General features: G+C 45.4%; 1 protein-coding gene across 1 annotated transcript in view; it reads right to left on the reverse strand.

The window, feature by feature from the left end:
* TSPAN18 (tetraspanin 18) overlaps positions 1-17441 on the reverse strand; it is a 103145-nt gene that overhangs the window by 85221 nt on the left and 483 nt on the right. The window lies entirely within an intron of this gene.

The following is a 17441-nucleotide window of genomic DNA, read 5'->3' on the forward strand; positions in this document are numbered from 1 at the left end:
CAGTTCAGACCAGGTCCACAAACAAAATAGCTTTCAGGCAAATTAATCGGGAGGTACAAAACCAATTCACCTTAAAACATGGCATTTTCAAAATGCAGGCCTTTTCTGTCCAAGGCAGATTCACTTTATGACCTGCAGGAAGACTCCTCAACTCATTTCTCATGGGTCATATCTAGCACACCAACAAATCAAAGCAGACTGGACCAAACTGACCACATCACACTGAAGTGCTTCACACTTGTGTAGCCTCTTGAGCCTCCTTTCCTGAAGGACAGTCAACAAACTGAACACTTAAAACTGAGGAGCATTTGCAGCCCTGCACGGACATCTCACTCCCGCTGCATAGATTTTGGCTTATCAGAATGTAATTTATACATTTGTAAAACTGATCAGAAGCTCTAAGCTCTTACAAAGAGAAATGAAAAATATTACCATCAAATATCCATCAGGCCTATCAGCCTASGTGAATGTCATACATTAAAGAAGTTATAATGCTGCATTTGAGATAGGGATGGGAAGAGCATATAGTATTTTGAAAGGCTCTGTTTAAAGCTCTCAGTATCAAAATTCAATTTCTTTCAAGTTTTACAAACAACGGCCTTCAGCTGAACATTGCCAGTCAGCCTGCAGCCTTTGAGGAGATTAGGTTATTACCAGCCAACTATGAGAAATTCAAATCCAGTATTAATCCTAATTCCCATTTAACCAAATCTTCATTGTGCAGGGAAAGCTGGCTGTGCATGAATTTCTCTGCATGTGCATTCTGCCATGTGCAATGATCTGCATCTCAGACACCAGACACTAAACCTCATATACATCGCAACCAAGTTTTTTGAAAACCCCAGTAAAGGAGAAAAATTGKAAATAGGGAAAATAATATGCCAAGCTGGAATCATTTGTGGGAGATGATGGGAATGGGACAAGCTCCAGTTTAAAAGACTTTTAGCAGCCAACTACTGGAGATTTCAGCTCTGGCCTGAAAGAAAGCAGTGCAYGTATGCCAAATAACATGGAGATAGCAGCATCTGTGACTCTGGCCCCATAAGGCTGCAGGGAGCCTGCCAGTGTCAAATCATCGATACCAAACAGCTCAGATCTTACCCATCAGGGCCGCAGGATGCACTGCCCATCACTACTGCTACTTTCACACTGCCAAGCTGAGCTTTGGAGGACAAAGGACCCAACGTTTCTGCAGAGTGAAGCCCTTGCTCCCTCGCTCCTCCTGCCAGCTCCAGACCCGAGGTTGCCTCCGACTCAAGGGACGTGCTGCCCAGGCCGACCAAGGCACCTCCTGCTGCCATGGGCTTTCTGCAGACATTTCCAGAAGCAACCAACTCTTCCTTCTGTAACGCAGGAGAGCCAAAGTGCCTTTTCCAATGACATTTTACACCAATTCCCTTTCACAAACCCACAACAGCAGCCACGTTTTACATAGCTCCAGGCTGCCAAGGCTTCTCAAATTGCCTACAAGTGAGATCAGGTCACCCAGTACCTTCTGGCATGCTAAGGAAAGGTCACAGCCCATAAAAAGACTCAAAAGAACCTGAGGACAGASTGCTGCTTGGTCTGCAGTCAAAGGGGAAAAGTTTGACCCAGTTAAAAAAACAAGTTCCCACAGATATTCGGGGGTGAGGGAGGAGGCCAGCACAACAACAACAACAAAAAATAGTTTCCTTTGTTTAAAGCACAAGCATCCATTGCAGATGAAAGAAACCTTCAGGAAAGCACATTCCCAGCAGATCAAAGATGCTCTTGGCACCAGCACATGTTACAAGGCAACAGGCCTTCCCTGCTGGCAATGGAGTCAACCCCTAGCAGAGCAAAGAGACTTTCTTTCTCATACAGGTAAAATATATGTTGGAAACTATTTCCATCAACCCCAACCTTAACAAACTGAACTCCCTGCAACAAAGTCCTGTGAGATYTCGGGACAACGTTCCCAAACCGCAGGCACAACTGGCGCTTCCCGCTCCTTCCAGTGGCTCTTACCCACCACCCCATCCCGCTGGGCGCCCAGCTGGAGGCTGGGACCACGTTGTGGGATGCTAACATAGGGGCTGGCCGCTGAGCAGCCGACCTGCGGCATGTGTGAGGCAACTGGATGCTGCAGGGAAGAGCTCGGCTAAATCACATCACCTGGCGCTTGCCACAGGCTAGGACCACACACATGGACCACAACCACAGCCCGTCCAGCAGACGGTAATTTGACTGAGTGCCTGGCTTATGGAATAGTGCAACTGCTTCTAATTGCCTTTTTGCTCAGCTCCAAGCCAAGATTCGCGAGAAGGACTTCTTTCCAAGTAGGTGTCCTATCCATCATGCTGGTCTGTATCCTGGGGCAAGACATCTTCAGTCTTAAAGCTTGGAAACATGAAGCTTCTTGGTGGAGAGAGAAAAATCAGGCTCCGACTATTACTATARTAAATACCAAATCTCTCAGAGTAGGATAATTCTAACATACCAAAAACATACCATTCCTATGGGACCTAGTAACCCAGGAACCTCTGCCTTCCTGCTCACCTGAGAGACCAGATCTAAAGGCAAGTTTCTTTAGAAATTATGCAGGATTTTGGTTTGCGCTGCTGTTTAGCAAATCTGCAGAGATGAACTACGTAGCCGATCACAGAAGCAAGGCTGATGTGTCATATACGTACATGCCTGTGTAAATCCTACTTTCTTCACTGCCAACATCCCCCCCCCTCCCTTTTTTTTTTTTCCCTTTCGCATTCCTCCATCACAACTCCTGCTCTCCTGCTGCTCTGGCTCCTTTCCCTTTGTGCACGCACACACACAGAGCACCAAATGGAAACTGGAAGGTGCTTTTAGGAATTCAGGAGCAGAAAAGCAAGAAGTTAGACAAAAATCTCAAACTGTTCAGAGACAGCTATGGACACAACAAGCATCTAACTACATGCATGAAATCTTGCATTTTCGACATCAAAAATACATTCAAAAAGGTTAGGCCTAAAAGAAAATGAGATTTTTCCCAATAATCATAAACATCGCAGAAGGAATCATTTCTTGAGAAAAGTTATTCCCTTAAATACTTAAAGCCATCCATTGAGAAATAAATGAATCAGAGAAGAGTCCACTGGGCATGGCCTTGAAGCACATACAAGATTGACAGGAACAACGTAACTAACTATGCTGGGAAAAATACAAAGCATTAGAAAATCTATTTCCTCTCCCCAAAAGCCTGTATGCGTGAGAACTGTATATTATATAAACACATATATACACACACACACCCAAAATAATCATTTTCTTCAAAGGCACACAGGAAATCATTGTCAACACACAGGTTAAACGTCGCGAGTGCCCCGTTCTTAGTTTGCAAAAAGCAGCTATACCTTTATATCATTTAGAGCAAACCAAGGCAAAGCAGTTTTCCCGGAAGCCCATTTCCCCAGTGTCCTATTCCATCTAGCTCAGGATGCCCCAAGCAAAGCAATACCTCAGCACATTTATGCTGAGTGGGAAAGGAAATGCTCATTCCAGTCTCTCACGGCTCTCCAGTCCATTTGTCTTTGCCTTGCTTCATCTGGCACCCTTCTCACCTCAGAGCAGGTCCCTGCAACAGGTCTTCCTTGTCCCTTGCAGTGAGGCTACCTACCCTTGCTCCTGCCTGCAGGAGGTGTGAAGTGGCAATCCATCTTCTGGATAGCAACAAGATGAAATACAYTACTTTTAAGATTCAAAATAAACTGGCAGGCAGCTAATATTTAACAGAGAGTTTGCCATAAAGAAAACTCAAAGTTCATTAAAATCTAAAAGCTATAATCCTAATGGAAAAGATAAACTGAAATATCAGGGAGTCTTCTCTTCTAGAAGCTGAAACTGGTAGGATTAGACATGAGCACAGAGAGATCCATAATATATTTTAAAATATTTAAGACAGAATCACATGGGTTTCAATTTTTATTTCCAGTTATCCAAGTATTTATCTGGCTCCAAAACATAACAATAACAGAACCTCTGTAGAGTTGAATGACATGTTAGGAATATCTCAAACTCATCCCAAAACCTAACTAAATGGAACAGAAATTCCAAACAGTCACAGCTAATACCCTGAGATGGAGATGCCAACCTTGCCACCAGTGCAGACTCATCCCACCCAGCTGCTTTTTCCTGCTCAGCATCTCAGACAAGCCTTGAGACTCAGGCTGCAACAGTCAGGTAGCAAACATGGCACGGAGAGCCTGGCCTGCAGCACACCTGTGGGTTAGCTCAGAGGAGTATAGGGAATTGTCCATCCAAATGATGGATGCATCATTCTTGCTTATCACTGGAGGATAGATGAGATGTTCCTCAAAATGGAAATCATTTCTGGCCGGACTGTTCCTTTGTAAAGCAGTGAAGGAATCTCCCTCTCCTTTAGAAAGTATTGCATATGCTGAAAGGGTTAAAAGCAGCCTTTTCTGAAGGGAAGACAGCAAAACCATTAGCATTTTGATAGCTTTCCACACATGTATAGCAAAAASTCTTTTAAAATTCATTGTGCTGAGATAATCCTTCCAGTATAGCATTTCTTCCTCAGCTTGAGGCAACCAACAAGTTTTCCACCCCTTAATATCTTGACAAAAAAGCTCCAAGGAGTTGCCAGTCTGCAAGTCTCCAATACGCTCAAGGAAAAGCASAGTCCTGAAGTTCAAGAGACGTACAGTATCTTGGGTTTAATTAAGAAACAACTAGAGGGGCATCATCTTAAATATTGCAAATCCCCCAGAGATTCTGGCTTCTGTACATCCCAGCTCAAAAGATGCTCACATTGCTTCCCTCTCAAAGTGCTGAGCACACACAGCCCCCACTCATCTCAATTGCCACAGAGGGAACGCTGAAGAAGGAGCAAATTAAAAAACCTTGACCTTGATGTAATACAAGCTGGCAACTTCAGCTCCTCATGTGGATCAAGGCTGAATTTAACATTATTTTAATTAAAAGAAAGAAAAAAAAAAAAAGCTATGTCTGTAACTGAACTATTATTAACACTGAGCAGCTCCAACACTGAGCCTGGGAAGGCTCTACAACATGTGCCTTTTTAACAGCTCCAAATCACAAGACTTCCTCAAGGAAACACCCAGGATTGCCCCAGACTGAGGAAAGCAGAGGGATCCGATCTTGCCTCATGGCTCTGATTAGGATTTCTGCTGTGAAAACAGACAAATGAGTCCGAACCATACGCAGCTCTGTACTCCTCAGGTATCACTAGCTGGTTGGGTTCAAGAAGTCACTAAGGGCAACTGGGCCTGACTAGATTTTCCCTGCAAACACTTTTTTATTTTGTGGAGTAAACTGTCTGAAAAATGCCAATTCTATAAACCTGGACAATTTCTAAGGAAATTTAACATGGAAACACCTTCTTAGGTCCGGGAGAGGAATCTACAGTCTAAAGAAAGCAAATGTGGCTCTAAGTGCACTGCAGTGGGAAGTAGGATATGGAAAATGAGCTTCAAATCTCAGGGGCACAACCTGTAAACCTTCCACATCCTAATATATATCCTGAACTATGAAATATGGGCTGAGGCAAGAATCTCCTCAGTTCCCCCCAAACTTTAACAGTCTTAACAGTCTTTTGCTTCTTTATTTACAGAGAAATGGGTGTTCAAACCAACTCTARTGCTTGCCCAGTTAATCCTGAGCCAAAAGATGCAAAGGCCTTAAGATATTACTGAGTTAAATGGGACATTTAACTTTTCTCTTAAAGTTAAAGCTATTCATTTTCCTGGGAAAAAAAAAATCTTCCAATAACACAGAAGATATTTTCTCCCCTCACTTTAAACCTGAAATATCTTTCCTGGGAGCAAAATTTGGACAAGTACTGCTAAGGAAGAAAGAGAGACTCTGGTTTGTTCTTAAAAATAAGATTTCCAATTATCTGATCTGCCACAGGCTACCTGAGGCACTCTTGGCATGTCATTTAGATTTGACTTTCATCAGAAAAATGTGGATTGGTAGACAAGATTCTTTGCTTGAAAAAGGTGCCACAAGGTTGCAATACATTTATAACTGGGAAGCATTCCAGCAACGTGGGCCATGCAGAAGCTCATGAGAAGTTTCATGCAACACAAGATGGAGAGGCTACATCTGCCAGGAAGCCTGAGCAAGGGACTCATTCTGGAGGGCTCCTACATGGATAGCCGAGATGCCTGCCCAGTCTGTTCACACGGGCATGCTCTGCCATTTCCATATCTACCTGCCAATCTCTGATTTACGTCCAGAGCATTATACACATTAAGAAACGCTGCTATAAATTAATACATCTTTAGAATGCATTTGGAGAGTTATTAGAGGATCAAGAAAATTACTTTATCATCAACTTAGAATGACTGCATCCATTTTACCTCCTCCTTGCTAGGCAATGTAGTGTCTGAACAGATCCCTTACAAGGCAGGATACCACACAGACAGGCCAGAGGTAGTGTGATAGTGGAGGAGGAAGGGAGTGTCAAGTTTGGTCTCTACAAGGGCATTTTGGAAGCTGCAAGACAGATACATTCAGGTGCTCCTTCATTTAATAATGTTCCCTTTAACATCAATGCCTGCTTCCACTCCACACTCTCTAATAGTTATCTCTAATAACCGTTCCYAAGGAATGGTTATTAGAGATCACAGCTGATGATTACAACTTCACTGCTGTCCTGATACAGTCGGTCAGTGCTTCGGCTGGACAAATTTGCAACATGTCTCCTTTGAGACATGCATCTAATAACACTGCTTAACTCAAAGTATTTTCTCATTAACCTGCATGTTTTCAGTCCTCCATTCCCACCTAAGACAAAAACAAAATGCCAACCATTAAATGAGTAGTTTGCTTTTCTCAATAATGTAAATATTTAATAAATGTGCAGAATAGGCAATATGCAAAGGATGAAAAGTCTGGTCATTTACTGATTAGAAGGTACGAAAGAAGATGCCTTTTGTGGGAAAACACTCCAGTCCTCTACAGGTCTCATAGCATCCCCAAACATCAGCCACAATGAATGGCACAGTCTGCATCTCTGAAGAAAAGCAGCAGCTTACCCTCGTTCTCCTGGGAAACTAGACAGCCTTGGCAATCACTCTCTGACCTTTGGATGTTCCTTCAACAATAGTGTAGCCAGAAGGTCCAAGAGGCAAAAATCTGGTATCTCTTCAAAGATAAAAGACTCAACTTGATTAAGAGAAATATTTTCTTTTCCTGTAACAGCCTTTCTTGAAAACACATTAGGAGAGGATTCTCATCTAGCACTTGAAAGAAGCATTGTCTGTTTATCACCAGATAACATAAAAGCAAGGCTTAAAGTGGTTTTCTTTGTTCTTTTAAACCCACCACATCTGAGGTCCGCTTCTTTACCTGGGCACACAGACACTGAYGCAGGAGCCCTTGGCCATCACGTGGGTTCCAGAGCCCACATCTCCAGACCCATACGCTGTCCCCAGCAGAGCTGTAGAGGCAGCCTCCTTCAGGCTTCCCTTAGCTCAGGCCCTCCTGCCTTGTGTTCCTCAGCATGGCATAGACCTGCCTTCTGCCTCCTGCCTAGCTGTAAGGGCAAGCAGGGAGARAAAGGCAAGCTCAGACTCCTACCACAGGCTGAACAAAACAGTCATCCTAAAAGAGGTTAGCAGAGACCATCTGAGGATGCACTTGGATTCTTGGACACAAAACTATCCTATTATTTAAATCACAATTAAATAGCAACTGCCTGGAGGCTCTGTTGTTGTTGKTTTTTGTGAAAAGTATTTTACTTTTGCCTATGTAATGATAAAGCTTAAACCACCAGTCTTCCCCCTGCCCCCCCTTTATTTATTTATTAAGTATATAAATAAGGAASTAAGCATAAAGGAAAAGGTAGAGCAGGATTTCATAAAATCAGACCTGGAAAGTACATCCCAGCTTTGCAATTCCCCTTTTTTTGCAGGAGAAGCCCCTGAAAGCTCCTTCTGCAGCCAAGCAGCACAGTGGGATTCAGATGGCTAATCTGCTCTGGAATAACCAGACTCGAAGTCTTCARTGATATATGAAGCACTCACAGGGAACACACACCCCAGCCAACACACAGCCAGCCTACCCCAAACCTCCTCCTGACCTTCTTCTTGTTTTGTCCCCTTGCTCTCTAAAGACAGTTAAGCAAATAAAGGRCCATTTTCTTCCCTTCTCCACAAAATGGGGAAGAAATTGGAAGGAAGAGTCCAATTACTGAAACCATGTGTTACCCCTTGTCTTTGCTCACGGCAATCAAACCAGCAGGAGAGCGTTTTATCCTGTTCCAAGCTCCTCTCCTGCCCTAAGCATTATTTTTCATGCCCTGCCCAACAACAATGGCCCAGGCACAAACATATCACCAGCGTTCAGCTATATTTTCCTTGGCTTCTTAAGCTGCTTTTCTAACAACATTCCCTAGAGAGTGGGGGTTTAGGAGCCTTTTGATCCTGCATGCAGTCCTTCATGTATAGAGACCTGACCCTGACAAAATGCACCACACGTGCTTCAGGGACATTTGTTCTACTCCTTGTGTGACTGACATGATGGTTATTTTGCTAAGGTCTCCAGAGATTTGGAGATTTACCCCTGTGCTCTGCAAAGAGCACACCTAGAAGAGCCACAAACCTGCAGGCCCCGTGAAGAAGGACAGCATGGTCACTGCAGGAAACCCCTGGAGAGAAAGACATTTTCTCACCTCACCACATTTTTGGAGACATCRAATAGTTTTTCATTTCACATCAGGATGAAGCTGTGATCCTTGGATCCCTTCACAYGTGGTTGGGGGATCTGCTCAAGAAGAGATACCAGCCTTGCATGTAGTATCTGGGATGCAGGTATCCTGCTTTCAGCACTCTGCTCTGGATCTGTGACCACACAGGTGAAGAGCCCAAACCACTTGGCTCCTAGACAGCATCTCTGCTTTGACTAAGAAATTTGATTTCAGATCCAAGAAATCCACCCAAGGAGAACTGAGTGGAGACCTCCCTACAAAGCAGCGCTGGTTTCAATCAATCAGTGTGTGCTGCAGGCAAGTTGTTTCCTTGAAAAACTCCCAGCCAGCCCTGGCCTCAAGTAGCACCTTGTGTAGTTTCTGCTGAGAGCAGAGCCCTGGAAGCAACTGCCCGGCAGAAGCTCCGGAGGGAAGAGCAGCTCATGGCCCCAGAGCAAGGGAAACCAGCCCTGCATGGAAGAAACCAGGCAGGTTTCCCGAAATCCACCCAGATACCTCAGCGCACAGATGGGAGCCTCTCTCCTTTCCTAAATCCTGAAATTTATCTTGTTAAGCAGAGGACAGGATGGGTGGCGAGATTTGCACACACTCCATTCCTGTTTACATTACTCGTTCCTCAGCCTGGGTGAGCTGAAATAAGAAAAAAAAAAGTGTTGCTGATGTCCAGGAGAGAGTGTGGTGAAAGATTTAGAGTCTGGCCCATGCACTTTGTCAACAACGTTGTGCAGCGGAAACTTTCCCCTCTGCATCATTGAGAAGATCTAAACCCTTCTGCAGGGGGAATGAAAAGAAAACACGCGGGAACGTCACTGGGGGTCTCATCCTGTCATCCTGCTTTGAGACACGCTTCCCACAAGCCAGTTGGAAGCCAGTTCCCACAAGCATCTCTGGAAGTACAGCCTCCTGAAACAACTTCGTTCCCCAGAAAGCAAGTCATTCCCATTTCTAAACACAGGATTTCACATGCAATACAGGATTAGCCTATATAGGCCACTGACACTCTGCGGAAACCTGTTTAAGCAGGTCTATTTAGATAAACAGCTCTATTCCCACACTACATTTTTTGGCTTGTCTTCCTTTATTGCAAAGGATATTTCAAGTGAAACAACATCTTTGTGCCTTTGAGGCTGTCTGCTTCCACTGCCACTGCTCCAGCTGGAGCTCTAATCCTACCCTTGTCAGAAACCCCACCACGGCTGCACAAGTTATTACAGTTGCAATCAGCAGATTATAGCAACTTTTAATAGCGGATAAGCAGCAGGAAGAGATGAGTTTAAGCAACAAAGAACCTGCTGGTTCAAAGAACCCTATTATTAATATTTATTATTTTTAAGCATTCATCGAGTACTGTAGAAGATAAAGAGTGAACTGAACGTAGAAAGCACGGAACCGTGTTTAAATAGACAAGACAACAGGGAGCACAAAGAGCGAGCAGAGCTCATGTTTGGAGAGCTGAAGAGATAGTAACAGCAAGGAGAAGGAAAAAAAAAAAGAAAAAGCTATACCTTTTATCAACAAGATGTTTCCAATAGTAAGAAGTATGAAGAGAATTAAAGAAAGCCTCAGTGCCTAATCAGAACTGCTCCCCATGGGGGATTTTCRGAGCATTATTACAAGGAATTGGCATACCTTTAAAGAACTGAGCTTTTATCATTAAAAGCAAGTGTGGGGAGCGAGGGGGGATTGGAAGAACACAAAAAAGCAACTGCTTCACCCTGTGGTATAAGGGTGAAATCCAGGACTGGACAGATGCTTTACAAAGCACCAGGTATATCTGCTATACCTTGTTTAAAAGGCTACACACAAGGCATACTTCTCGCTCATACCAGACAAATGCTTCTTTTTCCCCCCAAACCGTTTGTTCCTGTTGCCCCCGATGTACTCCCGGCTGGCCCTTCTCTCCCCTAACAGAGATGCAAGCTCGGGGCTTGCACAGAATGAACCTTTCAAGCAGTAGCCCATGATGTTTTTCAGTTCCAAGAGTGTTCACCATAGCCACCTGCTGAGATGCCGCACAGCCTGCCCGCAGCCAAAGAGCATCTGCAGCAGCTCTGCACCAGCGACGCTGCTGTTTCTGCTTCTCAGTTCCCAGGGCCAAAAGCACTCACAGGACTCGGGATGCAGGGTCTAACCCCTTCCTGGTGCCCTCGGCTGCCCAGCGGTAGCGCAGTGTTTCAGAGCTGCTCCCAAAGAACATTGTGTTATAGAGATGCTATGACAAATTCCCTGCAGACTGAAAAATCAACAACATCTACAGTAGCATTAACAAAATTATATATATATTTAACTACGCTCTTATTTCCCAGCATAAGGATCAAAACACAAACATGCAGTACACAAGACACAAAACCTTCTACTCCTTTCAGCACTGCTGGAGGGGGGGACCTCTTAATCCCTCCAGGCTCTGGAAAGTCCTATTACTTCTTAATGTCACCAGACTCCACTGCTCATGACTGCATGACTGACACATCCCTTCAAACACTTAAGCACTTAAAAGGATGAGAAACATTTTTAATTGGCARAGACCACTGTGAGCTCAAACCCTTATCAGTGTGGAAAGTCACTTTTGATTGAGGACCCACACTGACTACACTGCACCAGAAAGCTACTGCACTACCAATGCTCCGGGCTGCTGAAGCAAGACATTGGTCAACGAGATCTATCGGGGCTTCCAGCTTCTAGCCCCCTGCCTCAAGCACTGCCAGAGCGAGCCCTCAGATATTCCTTCATCTTGTTTTGAAAAAACAGCTTGGCACAACTCTAGAAAATCCCTGCTGAGCAGCTCAATGAATTCCTCATTTCGAGCAGCTCCGAGAACGCTCTCTGACCCTAACAGGGACGAAGTGCAGTCAGCAATCCCAAACACTTTTAAGCCAAAGTTCAACCCTCTCAAAACACTTTGAGAGCGAGGGCTTGAATGCCTCAGTYGCTCCTCATTCAAGTCCACTGGGGATCCTGTTGAAGCACCACCAATTATGATCAGCCAACACTGGCATCAAAACAGCATTTGGTTTTCAAATGGTTACAGATATAATAAATACATCGATAACAGAACAATAGTGATTCCCACTCCAAAATTTACTGAGCTTCCACGCTGCTAACTCGTTTMCCCCTGCAGCCAGTTTGAGAAGGTTCACCTGGAAGGTATCCACAGCTCTCTTTCCACGAGAAACCAGGCTCTTAACAAGGCTGAGAAACCAGCCCAGTATAGGCATAAGCTCCGCCTGTACCAAAAGATCTAGTTCTCTGCTTCCAAAGACATTGAGACGTGCTGCCAAGTGAGCAAGGACCAAACTCTACCTTGCTGCCTTCCCGCAATACACGTGTTCTGGTTCTGGAGTAGGTGTCCTGTGAGGCTCGTGTCTCGAGAGCAGGCAAACTGCCAATCTGCTCATTTAGCCGAGAAGTGTAGACACCATAATTTAGTGCAATCTCTAACTATTATTTTAAAACTCCTTCTTCTTATACTGTCAGACACTGAGCTTTTCACAAGAAGTAAATATAGTAACTGTTTCCATAATAATGTTAAAAATACCCCAACAGATTAAACTCAACAGATGAAATRGGGCCATAAATAAGTATGTCTAGCAACATGACCAAAATCACCCTTCTTCAAACTGGGCATAGGGCCATAAAACAGAGGGAAAAAAAAAAAAAGCTGCTAGAATTACAATTTGTTCTGAGCCTCATGAGAAGCACAGAACTGGAGAAACAGCCAGTACTCTACCAATATGCCATATATCCAGCCCTTTCCTCGGTCAGGAGCTCCAAGCAACATAGATCCTGAAACTGTGCCAGCAAACCACACCCAAGAAGTCACCTTATGCCCCATATCCCATGCCATCCACCTGTCCCGTTGGCCTTCTGCATAGCTGGAAAAGCTATTTAAAGCTGTTTATGACTTGAGTGATAAGTTGACAGAACATAAGAGCTATTATTATCCCTGCCATACTGCACAGCTTTTCACTTTAGCGTGTTGGTTCAGTTCCAGTTCCCCTGGGATGGGGAACCACTGTAAGACTTTGTCCTCACACTAGAGTCACAGAAGACAGGGGTGAATAAGTTGTTAAGCTGTTTCCTGAAGACTAAGAAAACAATCTTCAGATCACATTAGGCACCCCATCCGTTGCACCCCATTGCGCTCCCCAAGGAAATCCCACTGTAACATCACAGTTATCTAAGTAATCAAGCAAGAAGTCAGAAATAGAGAGATAAACCAACTAAATTCAGTAAGTCAGTCAGTGGTTGAGCTGGGACAACGCAGGCCAGAGCCCAGTTTCACAAWACCATGGAGCCCCTTGGCTCTAATTACCCAAAGCCAAGGAATACCATGCACAGGATGCACTTTCAGCGCCCAAATGTCATCAAAGCAGCCGCTGTCTGTCCCTGAAGGGACAGATTGTTCAAAGAAAAATGAATTTCATCTAGATTAAATAATTAATTCTTCTACAGTGACCTTTCAATTTATCTATCAAGCTGGAAAAAAAAAGACATCTCAGGACAGGAGAATTTATTAAATATGTAGCAAGAGAACATCCTAATAGCCAAACCAGAAGGCGAGAACCCCAAGGGACACCAGTCCCCGAGCATCCTTGTCAGAGGCACCTACACAGAAACAGGGAACCTCTCCACAGGATCTTAGTAGCCCTGACGTGGCAGCAAGGTATTTTCGCCTACATGGTCAAGCTTGTCTCTTGAACATGCTTGAGAGCACATTCTTGGAGAACAGAGGTGCAGAAGCAAGTCCCACTTAGGGTCAATTTGTAAGGGTAAGTCATCTGTAATCATTTGTTTCTTTAGATTTTATCCCAGTAAAGGGGCAGGGGGGGAAAGCTGGTAAACTGGCTTAGCATCAGAGGTTAACAAAATAAGGCACCTACTTTCTAAGGTCACTTCTTTCAGTCTCACACAATTTATACTAAAGTAGCCCATGAGAGCTCTTTACCAATGCAATAATGACGCATAGGTAAGTGGAAGCTAAATGTTCCAGGACCAGAGGTTGGAGGAAAAAAAAAACAAAAAACAAAACAACAACAACAACAACATAAAAAACCCGCCACCAACAAAAAAACCTTAGTCCCATCAAGTATTTCGTGGGCACTAACTTCATTTAAAACTGAAACTAAGGTGCAGGATAAAGCATTCATCATTTCAGAAAATCAAAACTTCACAAGCAAAGTGAAAAGAAATGAGACACTGGTGTGTGGGGAAGAACAGACGTATTTCTGAACTGTGCAGTCCCAAGCAGCAGCAGGACTGAACACATCTCTGCTGTCATCTCACAATGAGATAGCAGCAGCCACCAGAAAACTGAGGTCTACACCTCTGGAACATATCCTCATGTGAAGTACAATCAAAATCCTGCAATTTTCTCAGCACTGAGAAGCAGTGGGAGGACAGGGAACGGACAACACAAGATACTCAAGGCAATTTTACAAGGAATGAGTATCATGAGAAAGAACATAATAGTCTGGACTGACTATTCTGCACAACCTTTTTATTACCAAACTTAACTCTAAATAGCAAATGAAGAGATCATTTCAAAGAAAAAGTTTAAAAAGGACAAAACCAAGAACTCCTAATAAAGAGGCAATGAAATAGCTTAAAGGAGTATCTGTGATTGCCAGCCCAGAACAGCTCGTTCCTCTGCACCTTGGGGTGCAAGCACAGGCTGTGCCTTTCCCATGCCAGCGGTATGGATTTATTCTTTAAAACTGACAGCTAAAGATCCCGACTTCCAGACCATCATTTTCTGGGAAAACAACAATGAAAATGGATCCAAAAATTTTTCCATTACATTCTATCAGCCCTATTCAACCCTTGATCCTTCCAAATCTGAACCAACATCTGAGTAAATACTTAAAGAAAGAAGAGACCAGTGAAGTCTGAAACAAGGATTCAGCCTGTTTTAATTACAGCTCCCATCCAAACCTTGGACCTAGTCGCATCCCATGCAGCAACTCATCCTCAAGATGTCAAGAGCTACGCAGTACCTCACAAAACTCCCTGGACACAACTGGGGCTGCCATCTGCTTATCTAGGTATTTCAAGCAGTTTTCTGGCATCCAAACTCCTAGCTTCAAGTCCTTCCTCAGCTAAGACCAGTGGCCCCATAAATCCAGTAGCTCGTGTTCCCAGAGCAGTTGTGCCTGTTTTCTTGCAGCCTGCCGAGACCAGCCAGGACAGGAGATAATTAAATAAAAACACAGGAACTGCATTATTTATTTTAAAGGAAAACATGTCTTCTAGGAAGAAAGTTCTTTATTTGGGCAAATCTGTAAGCTGTTTATCAGCTTAAACTCATTATCTGCCCATATGGTCTTAGCACTGTGATATTAAAAAAAAAAAAAAAAAAAGAGAGAGAGAGAGAGAGAGGGAGAGAGAGAGGGAGAAGAAAAAAAAATGGGCATGCGATTGCTGATGAAATGTCATTTACCCTTATGCCAGAAACTAGTAGTTTTTCATTGACGTCAAATTGGGATCCTTGCCACAAGTGAAGGGCTACCATAAGGAAAGTCATAATATTTTAAGCACGGAGGACTCTTTACAGAAGGCAGYGAGGAGGAGGCAGCGAGGGGAAGGAAAGCAAACCCATTCACAAAAACACTCAGCCATTTGATTCACTTTTACCTCCTCTGCTCTAGCTCTTTTTTTGTTGTTGTTGATGGAGGAGAAAGGGAAGGGAGGCAACTTTGAAAAAAAGTCAAGGGAATGGGAAGCTACAGCCAATAAACACACACCAAAGTATGAGATGGCTCCGCTTCAGCCGCGCCGAGTATTCAGCCTGGGATAGATTAAGGGAAAATACAAGGTGCCGCGAGGGAAACGCCAGCCCCAGGGCAGCACAGGCCCCTCAGTGCCAGCAGCCCACGCGTTCAGTGCCGAAGGCTGAGCCTGACCGAGCCGTCAACCTGGCACCTCCAAGAGCGGAGGACACGCTGGAGCCCCGGTCACAGACGTGGCTCGCGCTGCACGAGCCGCCGTGCTACCCCTGGGCACGGGCAGCACCTCTGCCTTGCGGGGCAGACCCGCAGCGCTGCCCGCACCSCTGGCCTCAGCACACAGGCAACTGGGCCCAGCGCGCAAACAACTGGGCCAAGGAGCCGAGGACAGCTTGGCTTCTTGGTGTGCGCCCATGCTGCCCCGCTGCCCACGCCACCCCGAGCAGCACCCAGCCACCACGAGCGGGATCGTGCCGGGAGAGGGGCGGTTGTGGCCACCAGCACGGGACGGGACACAGCACTAACAGCCCGCTCCTGTGGGAAGGCGCTCGGCAGCTCCTGCTTTCCCCTCCAGCAGATCAAGTTGCTGAGATTTGTTCCGAGTTTTTAAGCAGGACCAGAAGCGAGGTGATTTTCCCAGGATGTCTTATCTTTACGCCCTAGAGGGAAAAAAGAGATTTCCCCACAATTTACAAAGGAAATGGCAGATACCTGCGTAGCAACAACGGCCTCCTGGGGCCCATCCTGCTGGCCCGGGCCCAGGGCAAGCGGCGGGAGCGGCACCGGCTGCACGGGAGCAGCCGCAGCGCGAGCCCTCTCGCGGAAGCGGCCAGCATCGGCCGTCCGGCTGCTCCAGCGGGAATGGCGAGAGGAAACCTGCCTGTTCCCGGGCGGGAGCCGCACAGGCCGCAGCCCCGGCGAGACGGGCACGGACAGCGCGGCCGCTCYGCGCACAGCAGCGCGGGCGGCACCGGGCGCTGCCGCTGCTCCCACCTGGCACCCATCACCGATCACTTTGCAGCTGATGGCTGCTCTCTGCCTATGGCTTTTGCCCAGCTCACCTGCCTCACGTAACAGCTTAACGCACAACTTCTGGAGCCGGGCAAGTTGCCGGGGGAGGTCTGCTCTGCCCCTGGTGTGAAGCAGTCGACAGGAGTTTGAACTCGATGGTGGTGGTAGTCTGGAATTGCTTAGAGAAGGTGAAGTTCTCCCTGGCCTCTTCTCGCTCTCTTGCGACTGAATTTGTGGTAACTGCACTGAACAGTATTATGGATAGAGCCAATAAAAGCAGCAACTCAGCCACAGTAAACACAAAAATATGAACTGCCTTACAGGGAAGGTCAAACGTTTGAATCATTTTCTCAAGTATATGCAAATATTTCAGAAAAAGCAGAGGATAGAGAAGCATGTCCTGATATTAGGCTACACAGGCAGTCAAGCTTTGAAAGAACCAAAAGAGCACGAAAAAACAGAGCCTATTTGTTCCAATAACATTCCTGTTACTTGCTCTCAGATTGCACACTTTGAATCCAAACAAATGCTGCTCCTCATGAAAACACTCRATATCAAAATGATCTCTTTACTAGCAGAAGTGCCTCAATATATTCCCGACCGTAGTAATTCCACCCACTTTCTACCCACTAGTAGAAATACAGGACGAGCCTGAGCTCAGCGCTGAGCAATTACGCAGCGAGTCGCACAGACATCTCCAACACGCTCCCGCCCGACAGGCTGCGATTGCCACTGGCGATCCAGGGAAATATGTGCCCAGAGTCTGTTCATTGTGCGCAAGTTTGCTGCTGTTCTAGAGACACGGGCAGCCAGCGCTCGCGCAGTGCCCAGAGAAACACTGGAGGGGGGGGAAAGCATTACCAGCGAGACCTCAGAGAAAACACCCGAAGCCAAGGCATGTGCAAACGCTGTCTACTCACTGATTACAGCTGTTAAACTGAAAAGTTAAGGTAAAGCTTGAGGTGCCCAGAAGCAGGAAAAGAAAAAGAAAAAGAAAAAGAAAAAGAAAAAGAAAA

Source organism: Nothoprocta perdicaria, unplaced genomic scaffold, assembly GCF_003342845.1.
Source record: "Nothoprocta perdicaria isolate Ctin4 unplaced genomic scaffold, notPer1 scaffold_156, whole genome shotgun sequence".
Taxonomy (NCBI): domain Eukaryota; kingdom Metazoa; phylum Chordata; class Aves; order Tinamiformes; family Tinamidae; genus Nothoprocta; species Nothoprocta perdicaria.